The sequence below is a fragment of the Lathyrus oleraceus genome, chromosome 4 (genome assembly GCF_024323335.1).
Source record: "Lathyrus oleraceus cultivar Zhongwan6 chromosome 4, CAAS_Psat_ZW6_1.0, whole genome shotgun sequence".
NCBI lineage: Eukaryota > Viridiplantae > Streptophyta > Magnoliopsida > Fabales > Fabaceae > Lathyrus > Lathyrus oleraceus.
In genome coordinates, this window is record NC_066582.1 from 254,626,516 (window position 1) to 254,643,148 (window position 16,633).

A 16,633-nucleotide genomic window follows, 5' to 3' on the forward strand; every position below is an offset into this window, starting at 1 on the left:
GTGGAATGCCGTGTTCACATTGCCAATAGGATAGTTTATTTTCTCTTTTGGCGCAATTACCTCTTCCTAGGAATTGCTTCCTGATGTATTTGCCTTTATAGGCCATTTTCAATCAATAAAAGTCGTTATTCAATCAAATTGCTCTCTTGTTTTTTTTTATTCTACTGTTTTGTTTGCAAAAAAAAAACGTCTGAATTTTCGATAAACATTGCATCTAAAAACATGAAGGCTAGACAATGACGTGCGGAACGATAAAACATCTGAAAATCATTTTGAATATTGAGTACACTTGAGTATATTTTATCCATACGATCCCCTGGGGCATGTATGTCCTGCTGTTTTGCAGGTTACTATCTTTGATTAATGGCTAAAGCAGATGAGCCAAAGTTTGTTCGAAGGAAGACCCTGTTGTTTCAACACTGTCCAGTCGTGTAAGAAGTTGGGTCGTCTAAGTCGAGTTCATAATTTGTTTCCCCGGCATGGTCGAGAGGTTGGTGTTTTCCTAACAAGTGACTCCCCAGTTGAGTTGGTTTCTCTACCGTTCCAGAATAGTATCCTCAGCAGAATTGTTGTATGCTTAGTAAAGTGATCATTTGCTTTCCCAGCAGGAGTTTTCCTCCCTTTGCATCTTGCATATAGTAATCATCATTTGCATTCGCATTCTCAAATCGCGTAGCATTTCCATTTAGTGTGGAGCATTACGCCATAGAAAACTCAAACATATGCATACATGTATTAAACCAGATTGGATCATATCTCCGGAAGAGACGGATCATTTTTCAACATCTGTGTAGCATATTTGCAGCAGTTGCTCTTGGCAACATTCAGAATCGATAATCCCTGTGAGATTTATTTTCCCACCAGTCTGTGAAAGGAAAGCTTGATTCTCTTCAGATCTAGTCACCAGTAAGTTTTTGCCTTATTTTGACATATGTAAATGTCATCCTTGCGATACCGGTAAGTGTCGTATTGATCCCCGTAAATGTCTGTGCTTTTCTTTGATGTCGGCGAACATCATCTTTCGATGTCGATAAACGTCGAATTCCAATCGTTGGCCATCAGTAAATGACATGTCTCTCATGGTGTCTACAAAAGAATCGCTCTGTCAACACCCGTGTGTGTCCTTTCCCTTTTGGTGTCAGTAAACATCATTGATTTTGTCGTTTAAGATTCCCCAGCAGATTCGCTATCCGTAAATATCGAGTATTTCATTTTCGCCATCGGTAAATGGTTCCGTTTCATAAATGTTTCCTTTTTCGGTGTCGATAAACATCATTGTTCGATGTCGGTAAACATCGAGTTCCTTCCCAGTCATCGGTAAATGTCTGGTCTTGTTTCACTTGTAAACATCATTGTTCGATGTCGGTAAACATCGAGTTCCTTCCGAGTCATCGGTAAATGTCTGGTCTTATTTCACTTGTAAACATCATTGTTCGATGTCGGTAAACATCGAGTTCCTTCCCAGTCATCGGTAAATGTCTGGTCGTGTAGCGCTTTCTTTGATATCGGTAAATATCAAATTTGTTTGAAACCGCCATCGGTAAATGGCCTCGCTTTCTTTGATATCGGTAAATATCATATTTGTTTTGAAGTCGCCATCGGTAAATGGCCTCGATTTCTTTGATATCGGTAAATATCAAATTTGTTTTGAAGCCGCCATCGGTAAATGGCCCCGTTTTCCTTGATTCGTCACCTACAGAGGGCAAATTCTCCGGCTCTTTTGGTATTCAATCCCTGTTTACCTTGAAAGTCTGATAGCCGCTGCTTTCATCCGTTCAGGTTCACAGTTGATTGAATAGGGGCAGCTGTAGCACCTCAAATTTGCCCTCCTCATTCATGCATTCATTTTAGGTCATTTAACATTTCATATTGTATTTCATCATGTCAATCAGAATTAGCTCCAAGAGTTTATCTTCCAAGAAGCTCGGATATCATTCAAGTCACTTTGTGGGTTCTATCTGAAGGATCAAGCTTAATGGGCTCAGTACAGTTCAAAATTCAACTATGAAGCCAAAAGTCAACTGTTGGTCAACTGAAGGTGAAATGGCCAGGGAATGACTTGAGTTACTTCCAACATGTTCAAATGGGGTCTATTCATCATTCAAAACGTTAATCTTAAAGGAGTAAAAGCATGTTCCTGAGTTGTCATGCTCGTTAGGCGAGCAGAATGGTTCGCCTAGCGAGTCCCAAGAAAGCCACCAGAGTCACCTGCGCTCAGAAGGAATTTCCTGAACTGTCATGCTCGCTAGGCGAGCAGATTATTCGCTAGGCGAAGCCCACGCGTTTTAAAAATATAACAGAAAAATCTTGGACTTGGACCTCTCTCATTTGAGCCCACAAAGCCACGAAAATCAGTATAAATTCTAAAAAGATTCAGAAGAACAAGACCTAAAAGAAAAAAGGGGAACGAATCTGCAGCAGCCTTCAAACAAATCCACTCGGACTCTGAGACTTTTCACTCTGACTCACACACTTATCACTTCCATCGCACACAAACCCTAGCCGTTGCATTGCAAACCCCAACCGTGCGATTCAATTTCGATAGATCTTCCCAATCAGGTATGCCCTATTTCCATTACTTTACGCTTTCAATCTGAAATTCCTGAAGCATGAGGTATTATGGTTGAATCCGAGAGAGTGGGTATAGTTAGGTTTTGCATGTGGATTTAGATGTGTATGAATGTGTAGAACAATGCCTTGAATGTTTAATCACTTCGCTTCTGAAATGGGTACCATAGGGTTTGGGATTCCAGAAATCGGACTGTTATCAAGGAAGAACCCAAAACCCGCAGGCATTCGCTAGCACCTCGCTAAGAGAACATGTAGCAAAGCTTCGCTAGCATCTCGCTAAGCGAAGTAGTAGCGATGATGACAGTAGCTGTTTTTTTTTCTCTATTTGCTCTCTAATCTGTTTTGTGGTGACATGTTTTCTATTGCACTCGTGCATTGTTTACCTGCCGCTGTTGTTGTTATGTTTCTTTTGTTTGGTGCAACCCCGGATTGCATCCCATCTTGTTATTCTAACGTGTTTGTTGAGTTTTTGTGAGGGCTCACATGACTCCTGAAGAGATAGCTTGCTTGGTATTCCACTTTATTTGTGGGATACCATTTGGGAGATTTATTTTGATTACCTTGCTGACCTGTTTCCTTTGATGGTGCTAGCCTGAGATATCTCTGGGTTTCTTGTTTCTTTAGTTGTTGTCACTTCGGATCTTTATCCGTGTGGTAGATCTTCTAATCCCTTTTACATCTTTTCAGCATTTTACCGCTTTCTTAGCTGGAAGACCTCGATAGGAGGCAATTTTTTTGTGTGTTTACTTTTGTGCCCCAAAGACCTCCAAAAAGAGGCACCAGTGCTAAAGACCTCCATGAAGAGGCAAGTGACAGATAAAAGGGATCAGTAGTCAATCCCCCGTTATTCAGTGTGTCGTTCTTTATGCTTGCACTACGTGTCGATGCTTTAGAACAAAAGCCCAAGATCTTTTGTCCGGTCGTCAGTGGAGAGGGTTCCATCTTCCTGAATCCCCACTTTTTGTCATGAGCTCACCCTGTCCAGGGTTAAGAGCTATGAGGTCTTATCCATTACCCTTTTGATCTGCTCATCCTGACGTTCAATGTCATGGTTAAGAGCCCATTTGATTACCTTTCCATGGCTTGTTTGTCGAGGTTGATATGACCCCTCTTGACTAAAGCCCTACCCATGTATGTTTGAACCCCCTTGTTGGTATGTTTACTTTATGCTATATGTTTTTGTGTGGTGTGATCGTCTCCCCATAGGATTGCTAGGCTTCGTATAGTCTCTCGTTTGCATGTCAATTAAGGTAGCACGGTTCCTTCGTCTAGGACTTCCTTTTTGCATGAGCATTCCTAAAACACAAACAAACTCATTGATTTTTCTTCTCCTAAGAACACATTAACTCCTTCTACCACAGGCGAGTAAGTCTCCAAAGGTCGAGCATCCAGTAGATTGCGTAGTAACGTCGTTCATCTAAAAAACACAAAAACAAACAAATAGGTCAGCCGAGCTACGAAGACTCTGATTCTCATATTCAGATGAGATACGTATGCAGTGGATACGACATCCGTGCGAGTCATTTTCTTTTGACCCCTCTTTTAGTAAATAGTACACTAGATAAACCCACACCCTTTAGACAAGAACAACAAGAATGGATCCCGTAGAGTACTACAGGTGCGTAGGGGTGCTAATACCTTCCCTTCGCATAATCGACTCCCGAACCCAAGATTTGGTTGCGAGACCTTGTCTTTTCCTTTCCTTTCTCCAGGTTTACTTCGAGCGTTTCCTTTCCCTCCTTTGGGATAAATAACGCACGGTGGCGACTCTTCTGTCATTTCTTTTCTTTTTTCGCCGGTTGTTTTTTTTCGCATTCCTTTTTTTAGGTTGCGACAGCGAGGAGGACACCAATGTGTGATCCAAAATCCAATGCAAATGATGAGATATCATAAGGGATCTTAGGGTCAAAATTGGGGTCTTACACGTGTGCGTGTTTGTGTGTTATAGTACATCAGGACTTATTGTTGATCTTTTACATTTCAACTTATCACTCAAACAAACGATAAATGCATGACCATGCGTATTTTCACACTTCCTCTCTGTCATAACTTGAGAACCTCATGTTCCCTTATTTGATTCAATATTACCTTAGCAGTTTAACTTAAACTTGAAAAATCTTTTGAATGCGTATGATTGAGATAAATTCTTGATCGGGTGTCATCATCAGAGATTGTTGGACTAACACCACCAAAGACTTTACCAAATATTATTTAATATAAGGTGTTCTCATAATCAAAACCAAAAAAATTATTGAACGGATGCATATAATTGTATATGCACATATAGATCCATCCATATGTTCATCTAAGTTAGTTTCCATACGAAGGAGTTCATATTCAAATGAATATATTTCATAATACGTTCAAATCATGGAAAATAATATGAAAGTTATATCTTTCCAACTGCATCAATAAATGTATTTTTATCATGAATTCACATGTATTGATATCAATCAACATAATGAATTATTAAAAAGAAAATATGTTATTTACATGAAGTTGCTAAGCTCTCATTTTCCAAATATTAGCTCTCATCCCTTAATGGATAGAAGCAGTACTTATTGCTACCTTTCGGATTTAATCGTGCCCTATCTCGAATTTTGAAAAATGTTAGTCGTGTTAAGCTATGCATGGCCTCACATTTTTTTGTTATACCTATCTTGCAAAATTTCTAATCTTGTGTGTTTAGTTATGTTTCTTTTACTCATTTTAATACATAATATGAATATTCTTGCTCTTCAATATGTTTTTTTAGATTACATATTTTACAAAAAAAAAAAATATATTCTCAATCATTAGTTTTTTTTCTCTCTAAAGATGTTATATTTCATTAAAATTTATCATACTTCACTCGTCCTCATTTTTTTTAGGGAGAATGTTAATTAATTCGGAGCTCAAGTTCTTGTCCTTTGATCCGAACCTCCAAAATTTTAGTGTCATTTCAATGTTTAAACATATCTATTCCTTGAATGTCATCTACTTTGAATTCTATTTTTAGTTCAACTTTTGAATCTAGGTGAACCTAAGTTCATTTTGTTTGTGATTTCTATAGTGTCGTCTATTTTGCAAGAATTAATCTTCGACAATAATTTCAATTGTTTGAGTTCAAAATAAATACTAAAAATGATTCCTATATTATTGATAATGATAAGAATGCTTTATCCCTCACTTTTATAAGAGATACAATATCTCGCGCCTCTAAATATAAATATATATTTCTCAATTTTTTCATTTGATTTATCCGTAGTATTAAAATTTTATTGAGGATGTTGACTAAACAGAATTCCATTATTCGTTAAAAAGGCATTGAAAGTAAAAAATTAGGTCCAAGTCATATATAGATGATGAAATAAAAGCACCTGAGAAGAATGACACACTGAAGATTGAAAATTTGGATGCACATATACCATACAATAAAGCACATATTTGATGAAACTCTTGATCGTTAGATGAATAAACTTTTGTAAAAAGTGATTACTTAGATGTATAACATTGACTAAAAGGAAACATTTGCTCTAGTGAAAAAAGATTAATATTATTCTGAATTTTTATAATCTCGTGATGCTCACTTTGGTTGGAAACTACACAATTCTGATGTTAAAAATGAATTATTGCCTGGAAACTTAGAGGATGGGGTCTATATGGATATCTCAATAGACTATGGCTTCACAACTATCAAGCTGCGTCCATGGTTTTAAATTGCGGTCGCGGATACGGATACGATTGCATGTGTTGCGATTGCAGTTAATGCGGCCATTGCAGCGTGAATTTTTATTGAAAGATATTTAAAATACACCATTGAAAAACTCTTGATATTAATCTTTTACATTATAAATGAGATGTAAATTGAGGTATTTGATTCTCAAACTTTGAATTAGGATGAAAACATGTGAAGAAATATTTGTGAAGTTGTTTGATGCGAAATCTAATGTGGTTGAGCGTGTGATTTCAAATCACACCGTAATTGTGACCTGAAGCGGATACGAAGACTACCGCATAAGCAATATTACGGTCGCAATTGCATTTACGGACCGCAAGTTAAAACCATGGGTGTGTCGATAAAGGAAGATCTTATGTGTGGACTAAATTAGCAGTTCCTCCAAGCATGATTTGAAATATTCAAAAAAGAAGTGGTATTCTTAGAATATTTTACAAAAATAACCCACTTTTTTATGGAAATTCCCAAAATATCCCTGATTTCAAAAAAAATCCCAAACTACACCACTTTTAGGAGGAGTCGTCAATTCAATTGGCGACTCCTCTTAAATGCTTGAATGGAGGCGCCAATTGGATTGGCTAGGGCATGTGCCCTAGTCAATCCAATTGGCGCCCATGTGTATAAGTTGATAGGAGGCGCCAATTGGATTGACACCTCAGTGTAAAATGTAATTTTTTTGGTAAAAATGGTATACGTGATACATAAATTTGAAATAGGACCAATTGATATTAATAAAATTTTCCGTTTATACAAAAAAGCCTAATGGTGATGACCGAGATCACCTAACCGACCTCCGGTCCCACACCCTCTAGCTACCCTAACTTGTGGCCCTAACCCACGTTGATGATTCAGTACCGATGTTTGAGCATTTAAGGGGTCAGGAGCGTCACTACCAACTACAGGAGAAGGCCTGTTGAGGTAGTCAGACAAGTCGGCATAGTCTTCAGTATGCATCGATGATGTACCGCCGTAGCTGAGTTCATGACCCATGCCAGAGAAGTTGGGTTGTGGTTGACTCATTGATGGGCGACTGGGACGGTTGAAGGGAGACATGGGTGTGAATGATGCGTCGAGGAAAGGTTGTTGGGTTGTTTGGTAAAGATAGGGTTGTTGGATGTTTTGGTTTTGTGAGGTTTGGGCTTCTTGGCTATGTAAGGAGGAGAGGCGGTTGGTGTTGAATGATCGTTGGGTGTTCTGGCTAAGGCGACTTTGGTAGGGTGGGTGCGAAGTGATGTTAGGTCTCGGGTTGATGGTCAAATTGTTGGTGGTGGTATGGGGTATGCTCTTGGTATTGGGGTTGGGTGTATCGCATGTTTTGGTTGTATGTTTGTGTGTTGGTTGAAAGGAACGTTTGACGGACAGGGGGTTGTGTGTATCCGGTCTGACACTGTTGTTGGGGGTTTAATGTTGAGGTGTCAGGTGTGTAAGTCATCTGGCGTGGGTCGTACAAGTACATATCCTCGGTGATGAACTAAAAACCAACCGATATGTACCAAGCCATATAAGTACGACTTGGTTTTTCTTCAGTTGGCATGACTGCGTCAGTTAAGACATGGTCATGGTGGTGCTTCCATTTGTGACACTCCGATCTTGCGAAGCTTTGCCATGGATTGAAGTTCCATTGGTCGTTAACTTTGCACAAATGTCATTCTCCTAGGCTAGCTGGGGGATCTGGGATGTTTTCGGGCATACTGAACTACAACTTCACACAATCACTGTTGTGCATCTCCACAATTGTGAACCGTATTATCGGTGTGCATGCAGTCCATACGTCCGCATCTTCAGCATTGACCTCATGGTCATGATCCAAATTAAGGTATGGACGCCAAATGAACTGAAATGTGAAAGAAGATAGGATTATAATTTAGATAGAAGAAGTTAATAAATTATAACGAAATAATTAAGTTATTATCCTTACGTTTCTCGGTCGAAGGTGATCCAACAGATTGCGATACTGAGTAATACAATGTCTTGGACATCTGTTGTAACTCATACCACGTGCAAACCATCTACACCAAAAAGGTAAAAATATTAGTTAGAGATAATAATCTTTAAAGAAGTAAGTAAAGATATAGCAATTTAAACAACTTACTTTTGTGCATACGGAAATGTGAAAGGGTTGTTGTTGACCGGTGCTAGGGACGGTAGTCTTGACCAACCCCATGCTTGTAGAAAAACAGCACATCCATAAAATGTAGATGTGTCTTTGTGTGAGTTTTTGCACAAGGAGCTATAGAGGTAGGCTAGACAAGCAGATCCCTGACTGTAACTTCCTATTCTATCTACATGTCTAAGTGAAGGTAAATACATAATATGCATGCTAGAACCACGACCTTTGGGAAATAAAAACGAACCAATTAACAGCATAATGTAACACCTAGTTTTTATTATTCGAGCATCTTCAGTAGAATGTGTAGCGGTAAATTCATGATCTTCAAGCTATGGATAAGCAAGACATCAAATAACAAGAGTCGCCACCGCGCTTTTATTATTTCCAAGGGAAAAGGGAAAAGTACGAACAAAACCCAAAAGTAAGAAATTTTCAAATCAAAACTAATAAAATTCCAGAGATTACAGGTAAGGGGGTTGGTTACACAGAGGGAAGGTGTTATCACCCAAAGTGTCCTAGGTACTCCTGGGGAGCCCTTTCTTGTGTGCATATGTATTTTGTACAAAGTGATGTTTACAAACAAATAGAATGTGGGAATGAGAAAATAATTTATTAATTATATTTTTGTGTTTGACAAGACCTTCGGACTTGTGCCTACGTACCAACATAAAAGTGAGGGATAAAAACCTCGTAGTTTGTGATAAAAACTTCAAAGTGGATGCATTGCTTTTAATCAAAAATTAAGTTTGAAAGGCACAAGGGCCTAGAAAATGATTTGAATGAGTTAGTTCTTTTTGGCTTTTGAAAATTTTAAGTCAAGTATAGTTAAGTTTATTTACAAGTTTGGTTTAAGAAAAGAAGTTTGAAAATGCAATGGCATAAGGCCAAAGTTTCTAATTTGCAAAATGGTCTAAGTTTTAAAAAAAAAGGACAAGTACAAGCAATGAAGTTTTTTAAAAGGAGGGAGAGATTTTGAAATTAAAGAGATGGGGAGGAGATGAAGAGACTAATCCTAAGCATAAATTTAAAAGTTGAGAGTTGAAAAGATCTGACCAATGGGCTGCAATCCAATAGGCAAGAATGTCATATAGAAATCGAAATTCCCTTGGACATTAGAATCAAGCAACAAACAATGCACACAATATTAACTTGAAGAGCAAGGCATCAAATAAAGATAGCCACATCCAAGCTTTACCCGCTCCATGATCTCCTTCAAATTTGCCCATGTAGCAGATGAATTTCACAAGTCACGGATTCAAAATAACAACTTCACAATGATCATGTTGCAGATGAATTCAGATGGATATTCAATGATGTATCATATGAAGTTTCAAATTGCTAGCACTTGATTACATGAAATGGATGCATAAAGAAGGGGAATTAGATGAAGAGGCAAGGGAATGAATCAAAACTCAAATTGGTCAAAGGAGGACTTTTAGCAAATTAAGATCATTCATTCATTTTAGGAGATGGAATGTACATTCCATCAATCCCCTAAATCCAATGATCTTAACCTAACAAAGTCAAATCAACCTTGACCAATGCCCAACAAGACAAGTCAAACTTATACAAATCATCAAGATAGCTCAACACAATTATTTGGCATTTATTCAAATTAAAAATACTAAAAATAATGCATTAAATTAAATATGGTTTATCAAATTTCTAAAACCTCGTCAAAACACCAAAGAAATGGCCATGAGATTTATCATAGGTCAAACAAGGTCAAAGGACCTTGGAGAAAAAAATTCAGAATTTTTGGAGACTTAAAAGTATTGTTAAACAATTAAAAATATTCATAAAATCAATTAAATCATGAAAAATATTAATAATGATCCAAAAAATAATTTTAATTCAAAATATGAAAGAAGAATTTATTTAAATTTTTTTGGTGAAACTCTCATATTTTTTGGGTCAATATTAAAATTAATATGAATTAATGAAAATCAAATGAAATAAAATAAAAATCAAAAAATCAAAAAAAAACGTGGACCACTTGATCTCCCTCATTAATTGAGGTGGCAGATCAAGTGGACATGAGCGCGCGTTCCACCATACACCCGGTCAACTGTTCCACGCGCGTGGTATTTACTTTGGGCACTCAGGATTAAAACATTTCAAATGAGATCAATGGCTCAGAATCTATCCAACACATCACCGGCGTTGGACCTCCGGTCACATTCTCCGGCGAGGTCCACCGAACTGGTTCACTCATCACCATCAAGAAAATAAAAAAAAGATGACATAATCTGAAAGAAAAAATGGCGTAGAGCACGAATATGACCTCAATTTCAACTCACTCCAAATATATAGAAAGATATGAGGAGTTGAATTTTGAGGTGTGTCAACTGAGTTGCTTCGATTTGACCTCAAAGCAACTCAATCTTCTTGCCTAGATTGATAGGACTTCAGACAACCAAAGATCTAAGAGAATTGATGAGAATTGAGTGAGAATCGAAGAGAAAAAGTTTTCTGAAAATTACCTTCAATGTGGTGCAGAAATGGATCTTGCTTGCTTCAAACTTGACTTGATCACACTCGAGGAGCTTGCAGAAGTGGTTTGGCAATGGTACATTGCTTTGGATCCTGGAGTTTTTGAATCTCAAAACGCTGAGATTCAAACTCAATTTTCAAGTTGAAAATTCTCAGGTTTTCCTTTGAATTGTGAGGGTTTCAATTGGGGGGCAAAGATGACGCGCAAGGTGTGTTTGAAATGAGCTCAGAGGCCTCGTATTTATAGCATTTGGGATTGATAATTGCACACTTCAAAAATTGCTAAAAATGGCAAGGGTGATGCACAAGGTTGCATGGGCGTGTACAAGCCCATGAAGCAATCCATTATGATCCAATTGCAACTGTACTGAAGTTCAAATCATGCTTGAATGGCAAGGCAAAGTGAAATGGATTTTTAGACATTTGATTTTCTCCAATGATGCAGACCTGTTAAGACCATACGCATCCCTAGCAACCCTCATCCAAAATGCATGAAATAGGGTTATTTGGAAAGCTTAAATCAAAGGGAACAACTTTGAAGCTGGACACTTTTCCATTTGGGACTTGGATCATGGTGAATTTTGAGGTGGAAGTTTGGAAATTTCAACATGTTGAAATTTTTTCTAAGTGTTAAGTCATATATCTTAATACTCCATCTTGCTTAACTTTTTATGTGAGCTCCAAATGAGAAAAATGTCTTCATCAAAGTTGTAGATATTTCAAAGAAATTCAAAATGGTCTCTAATTTCATGTAATTTGGATTTATAATTATAGAGTTATGCGTTTTTGAAGTTGAGGAAAATCGCTTGTTCAATGGTATAGGGCAAAAATGACCTATAATGTATCCTCATATCACATGCTCATGAAAGTTGATTTAGCTCTCACTCCAAACATAAACGTTGAAATAGACATCTTGAATTTGATTTTTAAACTTGGAAATATTTCATATCATAAAAATTGAGCAAGTTATGGGCTTGGGAAGTTGAGTTTCAAATTAGGGTTTAAACAAAATGACCTATAATGTTTCAATATAGAAAATGATTTTTCAATCAAAATTAGCTCAAGACTTCAACATGAAAGTTGTTTGGAATGTCATTTAGAGTAACGTTTCTCTTGGAATCATTTTCATATGGTGAAGATTGTAGGAGATAGGGTCTAGGGAGACCCAGTTTTGATCAGATGAATCCATCTGGCCAACCACCATCAACCAACTTGCTAACCTTCAATTCTCTTGACTTTCTAGGATCATGGTAGATAATATATGCATAACATGATTAATTTTGAAGTGTCCCTTGATAAATTTTATTAATTGGTGAGATAGCTTGTTGGAGAAGTTACTAAAGATACCTAGACAAACTAGGGTTTCCAAGGCAAATCACTTCCAAACTCTTGAAGAATACTTGATCAAAATAACATGTAGAGATCATTGGGACTCATATATGATCCTTTGGGACATTGTGAATCAATCCTTGGTTGTGCTCTTATCCATGAGGGTCTTAAACCCTAGATATGAACTTGATAGATCAATGATGATCATGCCCTACCTACAAAAGGTAGACTTGCCTGGGATGTCAAGGAGGATATCCGTCATCGGTTAAGATGAACATATCACGGATATACTTGCATGGTATGTCAAGGAGGATATCCGTCATTGGTTAAGATGAACATATCAAGGATAAACCAACTGAGCAAAAAGTAGGAATTACATCTATCGAATGTTGGATAGAATACCATCAAAGAGAAAATCCATCACCGGTTAGGATGAACATATCAAGGATAGAATCTGTTGAGGAGAAAAATAGGAATTACATCTATCAGTTACTGGATAGAATACCACAAAGAGAAAATCCGTCATCGGTTAGGATGAACATATCAAGGATAAACTCTGCAAAGGGGAAAGAAAAATAGGATTTACAACTACCGGTTACTGGGTAGAAGACCGCAAAGAGAAGGAAACCTGTCATCGGTTAGGATGAACATATCAAGGATTAGCTCTCAGGGGAATAAAATAGGGATTACAACTACCTTTTTACTGGGTAGAATACCAAAGATGAGAATATCTGTCATCGGTTAGGATGAACATATCAAGGATAAACTCAGACAGGGGAAGAAAATATCTGTCATGGGTTAGGAGGAACATATCAAGGATATTCTTCCGGGAAAAGAATGAATCCACTAGGGACTCTACAGATGGGGAAAATAAGGGTACCTTTGTCGGGTATTGGGCAAGAAGTAACAAACTGCAAACTAAGAAGAATATTACCAGTTACTAGGTAATAAACCCTTAGGGGACCCAAATCATCTATCTAGGTAAGAAATAGAAAGAAACGGTCAATCGAGACTCAACCCAATGAGGATATAACTCAAGGGGAAAGATTTCATACAAATAATCCACTAGGGAGGAAACTAAAACAAAAATCTTCCACGAGTAAATAACTCAGTGGGGAAAGGAGAAAGGTTAAAGTTTATCTGCTTAAGGGGCCGCCACTCTACAATTGAAGGAGGACAGACGCCAGATTTGCATGGGGATAAAGTACCGCCATAACTGAGAATAAGAGTCTCAAACAATGAATCAACCAATATGATGATACAATCATGCAATTATGAAATTATATGAGTGTATATGTGTGTGTCTATATATATATATATGTGTGTGTGATATATATATATATATATATATATATATATATATATATATATATATATATATATATATATATATATATATATATATATATATATAATCCACTAGGGAGGAAACTAAAACAAAAATCTTCCACGAGTAAATAACTCAGTGGGGAAAGGAGAAAGGTTAAAGTTTATCTGCTTAAGGGCCGCCACTCTACAATTGAAGGAGGACAGACGCCAGATTTGCATGGGGATAAAGTACCGCCATAACTGAGAATAAGAGTCTCAAACAATGAATCAACCAATATGATGATACAATCATGCAATTATGAAATTATATGAGTGTATATGTGTGTGTCTATATATATATATGTGTGTGTGTGGTGTATATATATATATATATATATATATATATATATATATATATATATATATATATATATATATATATATATATATATGATGATTATGCTGACAAAACGATCGCAAAGGATACAAAGGTGTCGCAAAAATTTGAATCATTCATACAATCCTCGGTCAATCCATAAAAGAGGGGAACAACTGCCGGAGCAAAGAGATCAATATCCTAAAGGCTCAACCCTAGCTGGAGAAGGAGGAAATTTGCTGAGGAAAGGAAACGTTATCGAATCTGCGGGGAAGACCATATTGAATGGGAGACAATCGTATAGAGGATAAACGCAAATAACTGCTCAGGAACCAGGAGGAAACTCTGACTGGGGATCGAGCTGGATGGCGATTGATGGAGAAGCCAATGCAATCTACTGAGGAAACCAATCTTACTCTGCTGGAGGTCAAAACCAACATCAATACTGCTGAGGAATACACAAACTCCACTGGGGAATATCCACAAACTTCACTGGGGGAACGAATCAACCAACTCGGCTGGGGATGACTGAAGGGTTAACTGCTCGGGGGAACCATTAATGTTCCACACTTAGGACTTGCTGTTTTCGAAATGCTGTTGATATTTCTTTTTAATTGCTTTAAAATTATTGCTTTTATATGTTTTAAGAAAATGATTTTGATTAAAAAAATTTAATTAAAAAATGATCATAATAAAATTTAAACTATTTGAATGAAGTAAATAAGAGTGGGACAATTGGATAAAAGCTCAACTTTATTTAATAGAATGGTAGTCTGTAAATGACAAGACTCCATAGATCTTTACAAAGTTGAAAATGGTATTTTACATGGAAAAAGGTTACATTTAATACAAATGATCACTAATCCTTCTACTAACACTTGATATCCGGTGTGCTTTTGGTCGCCACTGGGATGATGGATTGACGTCAACCCTTGTGCTCAACAACGTTTCTCCAAAATTTGAAGATCAGTAGAATGCAATTACTTGCCATAATCCGTAATTTTTGCATAAGTTTCCCCAGGGTGGGGTACTCAACTTATCGGGAAAATTCTTTCTGTTTTATGTCTCTAATTTTTTTCCTGGATCGCCCTTTCGGGTTTTCAATCCACCGAGACGCTCATTTTTGCCTAAGCCGCCATTTCAGGTTTTCAACTTAGCGAGTTGTTCTTTTCTTTTTTAGGCGAAGTATTTCTTGACTGCATCTGCATTCACAGGAGGAGGGGCGGTTCGTGTTGAATGATCGTTGGGTGTTCTGGCTAAGGCGACATTGGTAAGGTGGGTGCGAAGTGATGTTGGGTCTCAGGTTGATGGTCAATTTGTTGGTGGTGGTATGGGGTATGCTCTTGGTATTGGGGTTGGGTGTATCGCATGTTTTGGTTGTATGTTTGTGTGTTTGTTGAACGAAACGTTTGACGGACAGGGGCTTGTGTGTATCCGGTCTGACACTGTTGTTAGGGGTTTAATCTTGAGGTGTCAGGTGTGTAAGTCATCTGGCGTGGGTCATACAGGTACATATCCTCGGCGATGAACTGAAAACCAATCGATATGTATCAAGCCATATAAGTACGACTTGGTTTTTCCTCAGTTGGCATGACTGCGTCAGTTAAGACATGGTCAAGGTGGTGCTTCCATTTGTGACACTCCGATCTTGCGAAGCTTTGCCATGGATTGAAGTTTCATTGGTCGTTAACTTTGCGCAGATGCCATTCTCCTAGGCTAGCTGGGGGATCTGGGATGTTTTCGGGCATACTGAACTACAACTCCACACGATCACTGTTGTGCGTCTCCACAATTATGAACCGTATTATCGGTGTGCATGCAGTCCATACGGTCGCGTCTTCAGCGTCGACATCATGGTCATGATCCAAATTAAGGTATGGACGCCAAATGAACTGAAATTTCAAAGAAGATAGGATTATAATCTAGATAGAAGAAGTTAACAAATTATAACGAAATAATTAAGTTATTATCCTTACGTCTGTCAGTCGAAGGTGATCCAACAGATTGCGATACTGAGTAATACAGTGTCTTGGACATCTGTTATAACTCATACCACGTGCAGGCCATCTACACCAAAAAGGTAAAAATATTAGTTAGAGATAATAATCTTTAAAGAAGTAAGTAAAGATATAGCAATTTAAACAACTTACTTTTGTGCATACAGAAATGTGAAAGGGTTGTTGTTGACAGGTGCTAGGGACGGTAGTCTTGACCAACCCCATGCTTGTAGAAAAACAACACATCTATAAAATGTAGATGTGTCTTTGTGTGAGTTTTTGCATAAGGAGCTATAGAGATAGGCTAGACAAGCAGATCCCTGACTGTAACTTCCTATTCTATCTACATGTCTAAGTAAAGGTAAATACATAATATGCATGCTAGAACCACTACCTTCGGGAAATAAAAACGAACCAATTAACAGCATAATGTAACACTTAATTTTTGTTATTCGAGCATCTTTAGTAGAATGTGTAGCGGTAAATTCATGATCATCAAGCTATGGATAAGCAAGACATCAAATAACAAGAGTCGCCACCGCGCTTTTATTACTTCCAAGGGAAAAGGGAAAAGTACGAACAAAACCCAAAAGTAAGAAGTTTTCAATTCAAAACTAATAAAATGCCAGAGATTACAGGTAAGGGGGTTGGTTACACAGAGGGAATGTGTTAGCATCCAAAGTGTCCTAGGTACTCCTGGGGAGCCCTTTCTTGTGTGCATATGTATTTTG